The 12,503-nt window shown below is 38.8% G+C and overlaps 1 protein-coding gene across 4 annotated transcripts in view; it reads left to right on the top strand.

Moving 5' to 3' along the window:
* The window catches only part of Rab3-GEF (Rab3 GDP-GTP exchange factor), a 127,215-nt gene that overhangs the window by 109,542 nt on the left and 5,170 nt on the right, over positions 1 to 12,503 (top strand). The gene's annotated exons all lie outside the window — the stretch shown is intronic.

Genomic DNA, 12,503 nt, shown 5'->3' with positions numbered 1-12,503 from the left:
AACGTATGACACTTGGTCGAAAACCTGACACACAGGACACATTCACATGTGATTTGTAGTACGAGTGCGCTGGAGGTGGCACACCATATATCCATTCGGGCTGGCCTGCTTCCACACTGTGTCCATTTCTACCTTATACTGGATAGAAATGCATAGCAAGCACTATGACGTGCACGAGTTGCACCGCAATCCTGCAGGCCGGGTAATGTAGGTTTTTAGGTCAGCATTGCCATCAGTAGATCAAAGACCATAAAGCAGAGTAAGTGATTTGCAGCATTCATGTGCAAAAAATAAGTAAATTTTGGTGTGCTTGGCACAGCCTTGGAGAAACAAATTAGTAAATTCCCGCTTTTCATAATCACAGGAAACTGTCCAAAATGTGCGCAGTTCTCAGATAGGCATATTTTCTATTTCAAGTTATCTCTATATCAAAATACCTCACGAGCCCCTTCAATTTATGTATATCTAGAATTGATTGTATTAGAAAAACGTGTTGCATGTTGTTCACCGTGTTCTCTTAGTATGACAAAATACCATGCAAATAGTGCATGCCTATGACAAGAGCAGTAGTGTGTAAAACACTTTTAAGCATCTGTCTTATCATAAATGCACTTTGTCAAGCTGAGGCTACAACTGAGTGTCTGAAAGGAAACTCATGGCAAGTGTACAAACGTTCGCAGTTTAACCAGTATTTGTTTAGCCGTATTTTCCTGACGACATTATGTCATTTTAAAAAAGCTGCAGTTAATGCAGCTTTTTTGTTGCAGCTGCGCAACAGAACTTTATTGCAGCTTACTTTCCCTAAGAGATTCAAATTTCTTAATTGTTATAAACCTCATCTTTCCTGAGGCTTGAAGGCCAACTGCACCTAAATTTTAGATCACGTAAAAAGCCTAGTTTAAGATATTGTAGATGTAGAGGAGCCTCATTCAAAATTTGACATTTGAAATACAAGCAGAAGTGTCGCCAAAAGCTTGCAAAAATAGCTGCTTTTTGATACTGAAACTGCAAATAAATGCCACCATTAGCCACCATTGCCACTCGCTGGAAGTAACGCATGACCAGCAAAGTAAAACAGCGTCTGCAGCTGCCCACGACGGGCTGAAAAATGTCGGAGCAGGTGTGCTTGCGCCTAAGTCATACCGGCAGCCACCAGATGCACAAATCGTCTGCTTAGGTGCTGTTTAAAGACTGATAACAAGCAAACTATGCAATTACCAAGCCCCAGGGCTGGCCAAAGATACCTTGTAAATGTATCATGACACAATACAAGGTACTCGGGCAACAAGTATTTGAGATACAGATACTAGATACTACTGCAGTTATTGTAGTATTTGATACGATACTGTCCACTTGTATCTTAAGATACTTTAATACGTTTGCAAATTTCTTATTATAGATCTATATAATGTAGCAGTGAATGCATATGCACAAAAATGTTTGTTTTGAAATTTCTTAGCTCCAACCAACATTTTTTCATTTGAATGAAATGTCTGTTCGTATTTCAAGAGCTTTGTCTTTCTTGCCCAAAGTATAATACTTTCATTCCAAAACAATGTGTGAAAGCCACTAGACACAAGACAACCCAATTCTTGCATTCTTCAGACTTCGTAACAAAGCACCACTTAAGAGGAAGCTTTAGCTCGGGCCCAACTCCGACGCGGCCTATTCAAATACATGTAAAAACGCAAAAACATTTTTCTGAGATAACCCCTGGACCGATTTTAATGAAATTTGTTGCATTTGAGAGAAAACGATAAATTCTAGTGACTGTTGGAAGTGGAATTTTGATTTAGGACTTGAATTTTGTTAAAAGGATTTTCAAAAATTCAGACGTTTGAAAAAAATAGAAGCACGAAGTTTACAAACTAATAGCTCTGCATCAAGAACAGATATCGCGATTCTGTAAACGGCATCCATTAGACCATTCAATGCGGACAAATTTGTTTTGTCAGTTTACATCTTACGTGAATTTGTTAAGTTGTTTACGAGGGTTCTGCAAAAGTTGTAATTACACATTTTCCCATTTTTTGAGGTTCATGTGTAACATATCAATTTTGTCCGCTTTAGATGTGCTATCAGGTACAATTCACCGAATTACGATATCATTTTTTCTTGCTGAGTTACGGAGTTGTAAACTTGATAGTTTCGTTTTCTGAAAATTTGCGATTTTTGCCAAATTTTTATAAAAAATTGACGACCTAAATCGAAAATTCGAAACCAACAGTCACTAGATTTTAAGTTTTTCTTTTAAATGCAGCAAACCCCGTCAAATTTGGTGCAGTGGTTGCCTAGAAAAACGAATTCTCCTATTACATGTATTTAGATAGGAGCACCTGAGCTAAAGCTTCCTCTTAAAAGAAACTTCGATAATGGTGCCAAGGGGCATCAAAATTTGTGCGAAAGACGCCACACGGATTGGCTTACGCAGCACAGTATGGTGGCTACGAGCAATTGTCATGGCAACGACATAAATAAAAACAAAAAAAATCAAGAAAGCAAAAGGTTGGCTGCGCACATACATTCATGTGCTTGTTTTTGTCGAGGCGGCACGGGCGACACCATGCAACTCTGCTCCACCAATAGGGACGTGCAGACCTCATTGCCTGCCCTGGCTGGAGGGCTCTGGCTGAAAAATAAAAGAATGTCGCTGCCTTTCGTTTTATTCAGGTGTCTTAATGGCATCAGTATCGGCTTGAGGAGTGGAGTTCAGCCTATTATTATTATTATTATTATTATTATTATTATTATTATTATTATTATTATTATTATTATTATTATTATTATTATTTTATTATTATTATTTTATTATTATTATTCACATACCCTAAGGGCGCTTCACAGGCATTATATAGGGGGTTAAAAAAAAACCAATAAAGTGATCATATTGCATAAGACAGTGAAAAATCAGAAAAGCATAAAGAAACATGGGCTCAGAAAAACAGGGAACATATCTGTATAAAAGAAGTGTTCGAGAACACGCACACACGTGGACCACAATGCTCAAGACAATGTAAAGAAGAATACACTTCTGATAATAATCTATTAAGGACCAGCACAGAGTAAGCACTTCAGTTTGTTCACAAATGCGTCGTAATTATTTTCGGAAACAATTTCTGCAGGTAGTTTATTCCAATGATAAATGGCAAGGAACAATGGCGAATGACGCATAAGTTTGGTGTGATCTATCTTGGGTTGCACTTTGAGACAGTGCTAGTTTGGTATGATTCTGTGAACGGCAAAGGATTGTGATATAGCTTGTGAAAGTGACATAGCAGGGTGACAAGTCTTCGCTTTTCAAGTGAGCTTAAATTTAGAGATGATTTAATATCTGTGATGCTGGATGGTGACTATCTGCATGGTGACATTGCGATAGCAGTATCTTGTATTTTAAGATGCATGATACATTATTTCATGTATCGGAAAAACAGATACTGATACACTTCTTACCAGACATATGATACAGATACAAGATACCCACAGAGTCGATGAGGATAGCTATAGGGGCTTGTTGGTACTGCATATCTTATTTTGTTGTAGAGCAAGCTACAACAAAATAAGATAGATAAGATGTGAAATAAGATAAGATGTGCCTTTCTGTTGTCCTTGTTCAGTCCTTGTTCAACAAAATAAGATAAACCCAAGGAGTATCTAAGACGGTATCTAAGGTACATGTCTTAGCACATCAGCATAATCTGTAGACTGTAATTAAGGTTCCATTAGAACGTTTAATTTGCAATTGTTGTGAAATACAGGGGGAAAAAAGCAGCTGGCATTCTGCTGGCATCAGAATTATTTTTTGCCTAACTAAAGTAGTCACAATTGTGTTATCTTGCAAGCCTGTCTTCTTCAAATCAGGTTCAGTGCAGCAGAATTCACTTTAGTTTATTTTCAGTTATCTGAAAGCACATTTGATTTGGGGGTGTGTTAGACTTGGGCAAATACTGCCAAATGAATCTGCAGTGTGTTTTGGCGTTCTTTCTGCATCTTGTTTAATACGACCCACCGGTTAGCTCGATCAGTTTTGTCAGTCCTGTCAGGGTCGATTTAGCGGAAGCCAACTGTATACTTATGCACATATGCACACAACTGTGGCGCAATGATTGAAGAACGAATACTGCCTTGGTTGTTATGGAAGTAACCTATTACTGCTTGTAAAAAGGCAGTTTGTTATAAGGGACTAATTGCTCACCTTTTCTTGGAGGATACAAGTCTGCCTCAAAGTGTACAGGGTCATCCATTGTTAAGGAAAGAGTCACATTAGTATTTGAAGGCTTTCAATAACTTAATTTTGGTGTGAAGATTTGCAGAATAATCTTTTCTTTATACATATCTTCATTAGACATCTTATCGGCTGCTATTTCTCGATAAAACAAAAAAAATGCTACAGATATGTGATAATACACACTAATCAAATGTTCCCCTTAATAATGTGGACAACTGTGTACATTCTGCATTTTTTTCACCAGCTTTCTGCCTCCTGCCCTCTCTTTTTATTCCGTTAGCAATTACATTGACACTCCAGGTGAATTTCTGCCATTGGTGTCGCCATGATGTTCCGTGTGAGCCCAAGTGCGATAATATCACAACCGCATGCCCCGTGCTGTAGGTGCGAGGGAAAGCTTGCCAGGGTGAGCTGAGAACGATGGTGGCTTGATGTGGTGGCGTCTTCTTGTGCGCACAAAGGAAGAAGACTGGAAGGGTGCATTCTGTCTTCTAACTCACAAGGGAGAGAGTGAGATGTTCATGCCCCGGGGAAGTGGAGGGCAGCTTTGTGCACATCTCTTCTACTCCAGCTGTTGCGGCTGAGCGTGGCATCAAGCGTGCCCTATTTCAGAGGTTATTTGTGGTGGATACGAAGGCTAGGCAATCCGGAATAAGAGATGGCTTTGCGTGCAATGTGTTCTCGTGTGCCTAGTTCGCATAGAAGCGACAGACAGCATGAAAGATAATTCAGCCAGCCGCCGCTGCTGCCGCTCTTCATCACGCCAGCGTTCTGGCAGTGAGTGCCCTCGGTCATAGAGTGAGATGTGTTCGTGTCTGCCTGTGCATGCATGACATGCTTATTAATTTAGTAATAAGTGAATGTTTACAGCAGTTTATGCAGCTGATAAAACTGCTAACTTTTCTGCGTTAGATGTCTAATAATTTGCTATCGCTATCAATGCTTCAACTTTTGGGCAAAACTGCGACTTTTTATCACCTTTCATCCTGAAAGAATCCATCGCCTTTCAATGGCAAAACATTTAAAGAGATGTGATAAGTGTGAAGGTGTGCGAAATCTTTACAGAGAGTTCGTGAAACAGTATCTTCGTTTTTCATTGCACACTCTGTGTCCTCCAAACAGCATTCATTTCTAGGAAGTAGTACTCGGAATTCATTCTGATAGCAGGGTGCATATAATCTCCTACAGCAACATTTGAACCTTCAATGCATTTGTACTTCAGATGCATTTTACCAGGTCATCGTTAGTTTATTGTAATTTGACAAGAATCAGCATAATCTGTAGACTGTAATTAAGGTTCCATTAGAACTTTTAATTTGCAATTGTTGTGAAATACAGGGGAAAAAAAGCAGCTGGCATTCTGTTGGCATCGGAATTATTTTTAGTAGTCACGATTGTGTTATCTTGCAAGCCCGTCTTCATCAAATCAGTTTCAGTGCAGCAAAATTCACTTTAGTTTATTTTCAGTAATCTGACTTCTGCAATTTTATGTTTGTGCCCCTCTTGTAGCTTTAAAATAAAAATAAAACACCTGAGAGCTATTAGCTTCCATCATAAGTAGCTGTCTTTTTATTTCTTTTCCATTAAGAATTCAAATGACATAATTGCAGTTGATCTCTATTTATCTGTGTACCACATTTGCCCTCGTTAATGTTGCATTTCATTGGATGTAGCATTGTTACAAAATGTAAGGGCTAAGATTCCATCTGTACAAGAAGTAATGCTTGGATTGTGAAACCTTTGTAATTTTGTGTCCCTGGAATGAACCTACAAGTATGGCTAATTAAAAGTTGGCCTTTACATGTAGGCTGAAAGCGCTTATCTGTGGCATGACCCAGGGTATACAAGGACTTATACTTACCAAAGCTTTGCAAAAGAGCAGGGGTGACTGAACGTGTATGCCTTTTTGTTTCAACGATCTACAGTGCACAGTAAAACCACTTTAGCATGTACCGTTTATTTTAATAACTAGGGTCACTATCTATGTGTCTTACAACCAGCGTCACAATCTCTTTATTTGCTTTGCATTGGAAGATTTGGTGTGGAGAGTACTAGATCTCTAGAGAAATTGTTTGTTATCCTTGAGTGTAGTAATCCTTGAAATTATGAAAATAAATACATTACTGAGATTCTCTAATAGGCACTTGTGCCACAGCAATGAAAGTTCTGACTTGGTATTTTGCGGGAAGCTGTGAAGCAAATGTTAGCACAACATAGTGTCATAGTGTACATTTAATGTTGCTCATTTGTGTTGTCAATATATACTACCATATGAATGTCTGACATTTATTGCTACTTGATGTGTCATCTGTACTAGGATTGAGTGAAATAGTGGTGAGACTGCAAAGCAAACTTTAGGACCGGCTAGTCTCAGAGTAGTCATGATTTCACTTTCATGCACTATGTATTATTCAAAAATAAAACATGTAAAAGGGAAGGCAGACATCTTATGAAAAATATCTTTCTTCTAAGATAATCCCTTAACCTAATTTCAGAATTATGGCCAGGTTAGGACACGCCTCGTGTGACTCATCACAACCGGTGTGAGATTTGCTAGGCACTAAAACATGCAAATTATGGTTGTACTCTGACTCTCGAGATGAAAAAGTTGCATAAGCGCATATAACAGTCAGTCTGAAATACACACTCATGAGCAGAAGTATATGGACCATAGGGTCACTGAAAAAAACTGAATTTCTTTGTAATTAGCTTGCATAAACTGAAAATGACGAGTGCATTAGAAAGTTCATAATGCCAAGTTTAGGCTGCAAGCCTCACTTTCAAGTCACATTAACAGGCAGAGGAGAAACTCAGATTTATCTCAATCCTTGGTCTATACACTTCTGTTTACCGGTGTACCCCTGAAAAACTTGGTATGCAGCCTTGATGTATAACTATAGCTTGGCCTACAATGGATAGTTTCTAGCTTTTCTTTTGTTGTGTCAAGAGGACCTTCTCAAAACTCCTCCTATGGCTTGCTTTGACCATTATTTGCTTACTTTTTTCGTAAAGTGCAGCCGTATGCTTGATGGCCCTGTCGTCTTCCTTTTTTTTTCATATTCTTCAGTTTCTGTCCCCTTTTTGAGGTGACTGAGGCTGTATGTCAGAGCTATTTTTGCTCCCTGCTCCTGCCCTATTGTAACTCCCAGAACCGCATTTTGGTAACTCCCAGAACCGCATTTTGGCACGTGCTGCTCTGAGAGAGCAGTTATTGTCCTCCTCCCTTTTTTTTTCTCCTTGCATTCTTTTCATTCATGTGTTTAAATTCCTTTTACTGTTACATTCCCTGATAGGTCCTTATGCAGTTCTGGATAAATGTGTTGCTTGTCACAAATGATGATAGATGGCGTAATTCTGACCATAAGGTCCTTGTTCATTCTGAAATTTCTTTTGTATTTTAATTTCCCTTTTCTTTCATTTTTGCTGCCACTACATATGAAGGCAGTGCAAAGTACTCTGTCCTTTTAAAAAAGCGGCTTTTATTTATTCTTTCCTCACATTTTTGTAGAACTTTCCACAGAAGCTTTAGTGTTGCTGATGGTCCATCTTGTACTTTGCCCAAACCAATTTTGGAAGTGTTCATCGCCAGTGCACACTATTTCTTTTGCTTCTTTTTTTTTCTTCGATTTTTGTCATCCTGGATACTATGTACGGGGCACGCACAGTGAAAAGGAAACATAATAAGGCTTGGGAAAAAAAAAGAAATTCTTTTACTGTCTGCAGCAGTCTCGTGCCTTCTGAAGCCAGTTCTCTTTTTTGCTCTTCTCTAGCGAGATGAATCTTGGAATGAGGTCTGTGCATGCACTTTTTGAAACATTTGCCCTTCCCCCTCTTTTATTCGCTTTTGATTCCACCATACTACATATTACCCCCTATATATATATAACCATCTTCTCTTGTATATACGTATACCTCTCTTTTTCAACCTCTTATATTTCTTATATTTCTACACGTACCTACATCTCTCTATCCCACCCCACAAAAACATCTTTTCGTGCGTTCGAAAAGAAAGGAGCAAGCGAAGGGACTTTTGAGATGGTCCTATTATTGTGTCTTCTCCACTGATTTTGCCAACATGCTTGTCTTTTTGCCTCTCACATACAAAGCAGTTTTACTGCAAGTCAAATAACAGATCCCTCATATTTCATCAACTAGTTTCTTCTGTTCATCTTCTCTTCTTTTTGTATGTGCACACTTTTTCTTTCATCGTTCTGATGTGTTCACTCCTTTTTTTTACTCTGACCCTTTGCCATGGTTCAACACTGCATGAACCATAAACGAGCTCTAATATATCCTTGACCATTGTCTACTCAGCACACTTATTAAACTGTTCTTTTTTCTTTTTCCTTTTCTATCTTGCTTTCTTCAGCTTGTTTTATGTAAGCAAACTACTTCTTGCTATCTGTATGTTTCTTTTCGGCCACTTTTTATTTATTTTCTTTTTTTCTGTGCATCCAGATCTCATGATGGCAGGCTGGTACAGACAGTGAAGAACTTATCATATAACAAAGCTAGACAAGAAGACAGAGAGACAGTGTACCAAGATGTGCCAGGTAGCATTGCTGGCCTTAAACGTCAGTTGGTGTTATAAAAAAATGCTTCAAACCTCAAACGTAGTAGTATCTTCCAAGCATATGCGCAAAGGATGCCACCTTCCTCTAGACTTTGTGCCATTTGCAGCAAGACTTCTCTGTAGTCCAGTTGAGCAGCAAGACGGCATACAGTTGTAGCAGTGTTTACTGTCATCATGCCTCTATGCTCTGTCATTTCTACCAAGCCAGCATCTTGTTTTTCTTATTTATTTACATTTTTACCATTTTCGTGTATGTACTACAGTATTTCATTCCTGTATATATATATATATACATATATATATTTTCCCCTCCCCTTCCCCCTTCCCCTCTCTAACTAACGCCAACCCTGGGGTTCTTTCTTCTATGTCGCTGTGTGTCTCTTGTCCACTCCTCCCACGTGAACGGGGAAAAAGGACTTTGAGGTACAGACCCAACTTTATTTTTTTCCTTGTTGCTACTTTTCGCAACTAACTTATGTAGAGGGCTTAGAGAATCAAGCGATAATGCAAGACGCTTCTTGCCTTGTGCCCTAAGAATGCGTTCATTTCTCATGAGCTTGTGGCTAACTGTCGAGTCGTGGTGCTCTTGGCTGAGCACATCTTCATGTATGTGGAAGTTTATCGAGCTGAAAGAAAGGGTGGGGGCTGCTTCTACTATGGCTGTCACCACAACCATCACCACAACCACTACTGCTACAAACGCAGTCACCGCTTAGTGCTAGTAATAGTTGTATCAGCATTGCTATACTTAGCTGCACTTGTAGTTGCACGCCATGATACTGTTCTATACACACAATGCAAACAAGCGCATACACACACGTGTACACTCAAACACACCAGTGGCTGAGTATACTGCCAGTAAACTTGCCAGTGTGTTGCAAGGTTGATGCAACTTGCAGTTGTGACAGCCTTGCAGCAGCAGACAACACTGGTACACATAAGCACGTGCACACGCACAACCTACTTCCTTCTCTATCTTTCTTCTCTGTCTCTTTTTCAACCTTGACTTAAAGAAAAAGCATGATGCTGTCTATTATTACTGTATATATATATATCTATATTGCTTGGTTCCTGTAGAATTGGAGCAACACCAAATGATTTGACTTGACCATCTCCAAAAGTTTCTTCTTTTGCTGCTGCTTTCGGTTTGTGGGTGTCATCCTCTTCCATGCAATTTGGGTTTCTGTGTTTCTTTTTCTATTTTCATTTTTTTTTTCATACTCTCTGCTTTTGTAGTTTTCCTTCTTGATGGGTTGTGTCTGCTTCTTGCAGATGTTGGCGCCTGCGAAGACTAGTTGCACTCCCCAGCTTCTGCTGTGCCTTATTATTGTCTTTCTTTTTTTCTGTCTTGCCATCTTGCTTGTGACAGTATTCGTGTCCCTTTGGATACTTCTGTTGGCTTTGGAGCTTTGGAGTGCTGTACACTACCATACATCTATGCATGTGTTTGCATGTATGTCGTGACGCATGTGCTTGGATCTAGTGAAAGCCTTGCCGGCTGTTAGTGTCCCTCATGTGCCTCACTTTGCACAATTATTATAATTTTTGTAGACTGCTGATTTCAGAATAATAAAGGGTCTAACTTGGGAAGGTGCAGAAATAGCATTCTGTACAAACCTGAAGAGTTCAGATTACTTGCCACAGCATGGCTTTGAATGAAGGACTACTATTTAACGAAATTCAGAGAAATAAAATGGTTTTGAGTATTTAAAATCGTCAAGTCCAAGCTGCCTAAGCCTTGTACTCTTGAATGCTGCAAAGGGATTTGGTGCATTCTTTTCAGAAACTCTTGCTGCTGTCACATTAGTTGGTTACTGTTGGTACTTATGATATGCTTATCTTTGTATCCTTGCACGCAGTTTGTTTAAATCTTCACAGATCACTAGTAAATACTCAGTAATGCTAACTTGCTCTAAAGGTTAACACCTTTTTGATGACAGTAGTAAGAGATACTTGTGTTTTCTTCAAGCATTGCACATTTTTGTAGCTTCTACACAAATAAATATATAAAAAATAGTTCTTGGCATTTTATGTTTTAGCAAACTGCAAGTTTATAATGAAGATATATAGCTAGCAGAAGTTCTGCAGAAATGTCAACTTGAAAACTTTGGAGGTTCCTGCTGGAAACTGCGAATTTTGTGGTTTTGTGAACTTTTCACTCCACGAGTAGAGAGTGTTTGATGCCTTTTGTTATTTTCTTGCGTGTTTCACCTGACCTCTTGTTATATGTTTGGTTGGGAACTGGCAGCACATGTAGTGTGTACCACAATGCACCCGGTTTTGTCTTATCACCCATCCACCTCACTCTGCACTGGCATGACACATCATTTCTTAACACCAGAAAGAGTAGAGCATGATGTTCTTTATGACCCTTCCACTGAAATGATCCTTGTTTAGCTGTAGATATTTGTTTGTTACCCATTTGTTTTTGTTTCTTCTTTGGTGCATTTTGAACCCTTGGTAACCTTTCTTTGATTAGTGTTTTGTTCTGTAAAATCCGGTGCACTTACATTGACAGTGCATTAATTTACAGCAAAACCTCACTGAATGAATTGTGTCAGGGGGAAAAAAATTTTTTTATCCAGAAAACACGTAGACTAGGGGGCTTGCTATACAAGGCCTCTCCTTTTATTTATTTTTTGCACATTTACTGTGGCCAACATTGACATTTTATTAGTCTCTGGTATCGAATTTTGAAGTGGCATTTAGTGCTTTGCAGTGAAATAAAACATGCAGAAACAGACTGTCCCTTGTAGCCGACCGATTAATATGTTGCATGTGCACTTACTTTCTAGCACTTGCTCAGAGAAATGTAGAAAGGTGAGCAAGTTCATTTGCTCACCTTCATTTGCAAAATTCAGTGCATGGGATGAATATACGAGAAAAAGAAACCATGCACAGCATGATCTGCTGGCACTTATAACTGACAGCATTAAGTAAAAAGGAATAATACATGACATATACAGGCAAATGTGGAGCCAGCCTGTAAATAATGCTGAAGCATTCCATATTAAGAAGCAAAAAGACGTGTGTAAACCAACTCTCGGCAATACATTGTAATAAAGAGTTAGCTTTTTTCGACTGTTTGTCTGATAGATCATGTAATTTCAGTTGCCTTAATCAAAATTAAGAAATGTGAATGAGATGAGGCATGCAAGTCTCCCTTGTATGCTGGCTCTGTGCTTGTATATATAAGCCATGCAGTGCTTATTTTTAATAAATGTTGTCAATTACAGCTGCCAGCTTTTCATGTTGCATTTTTAAGGTCTTCTGTGTATTCATACTGTGCAGTGAATTTTTCAAAATTTAGCTTGCTCAGTGGCATCTGTCATACTTAGATGCTCTTGCATTTTCACCTTAGCATAGCTCAGACATCTTGGCTTGAAATTACTTGCCTGTAATCAGTAGGAGAAAGTTCAAAATGCTTTCTGTAATCACATTCTAGTTTAGTTCAGGAAGAATTGAAGTAGCCACTTATTTTTGTAATCTACTCACAGTTCTTCAGTGTGCTGCTAGTCCATTTTGCCTAAGCTTGCTGTCAACTAGATGTCTATGTATAGATCTGGTGTTTTTTACTCTGCCATGGTTACTGTGGAAAACGTACATAGTAAAATACTTATACTAGTGACGTGCAACCTTGTACTTAGTAATGTGTGAAGCACAAGAATGTCTCTCATCTCTCTGCTTCTAACAACAACAAAAATA

Source organism: Dermacentor albipictus, chromosome 3 (assembly GCF_038994185.2).
Source record: "Dermacentor albipictus isolate Rhodes 1998 colony chromosome 3, USDA_Dalb.pri_finalv2, whole genome shotgun sequence".
Classification (NCBI taxonomy): Eukaryota; Metazoa; Arthropoda; class Arachnida; order Ixodida; family Ixodidae; genus Dermacentor; species Dermacentor albipictus.
Note: the sequence above shows the minus strand (reverse complement) of the source record. Positions and strands in the feature narration are given on the sequence as shown.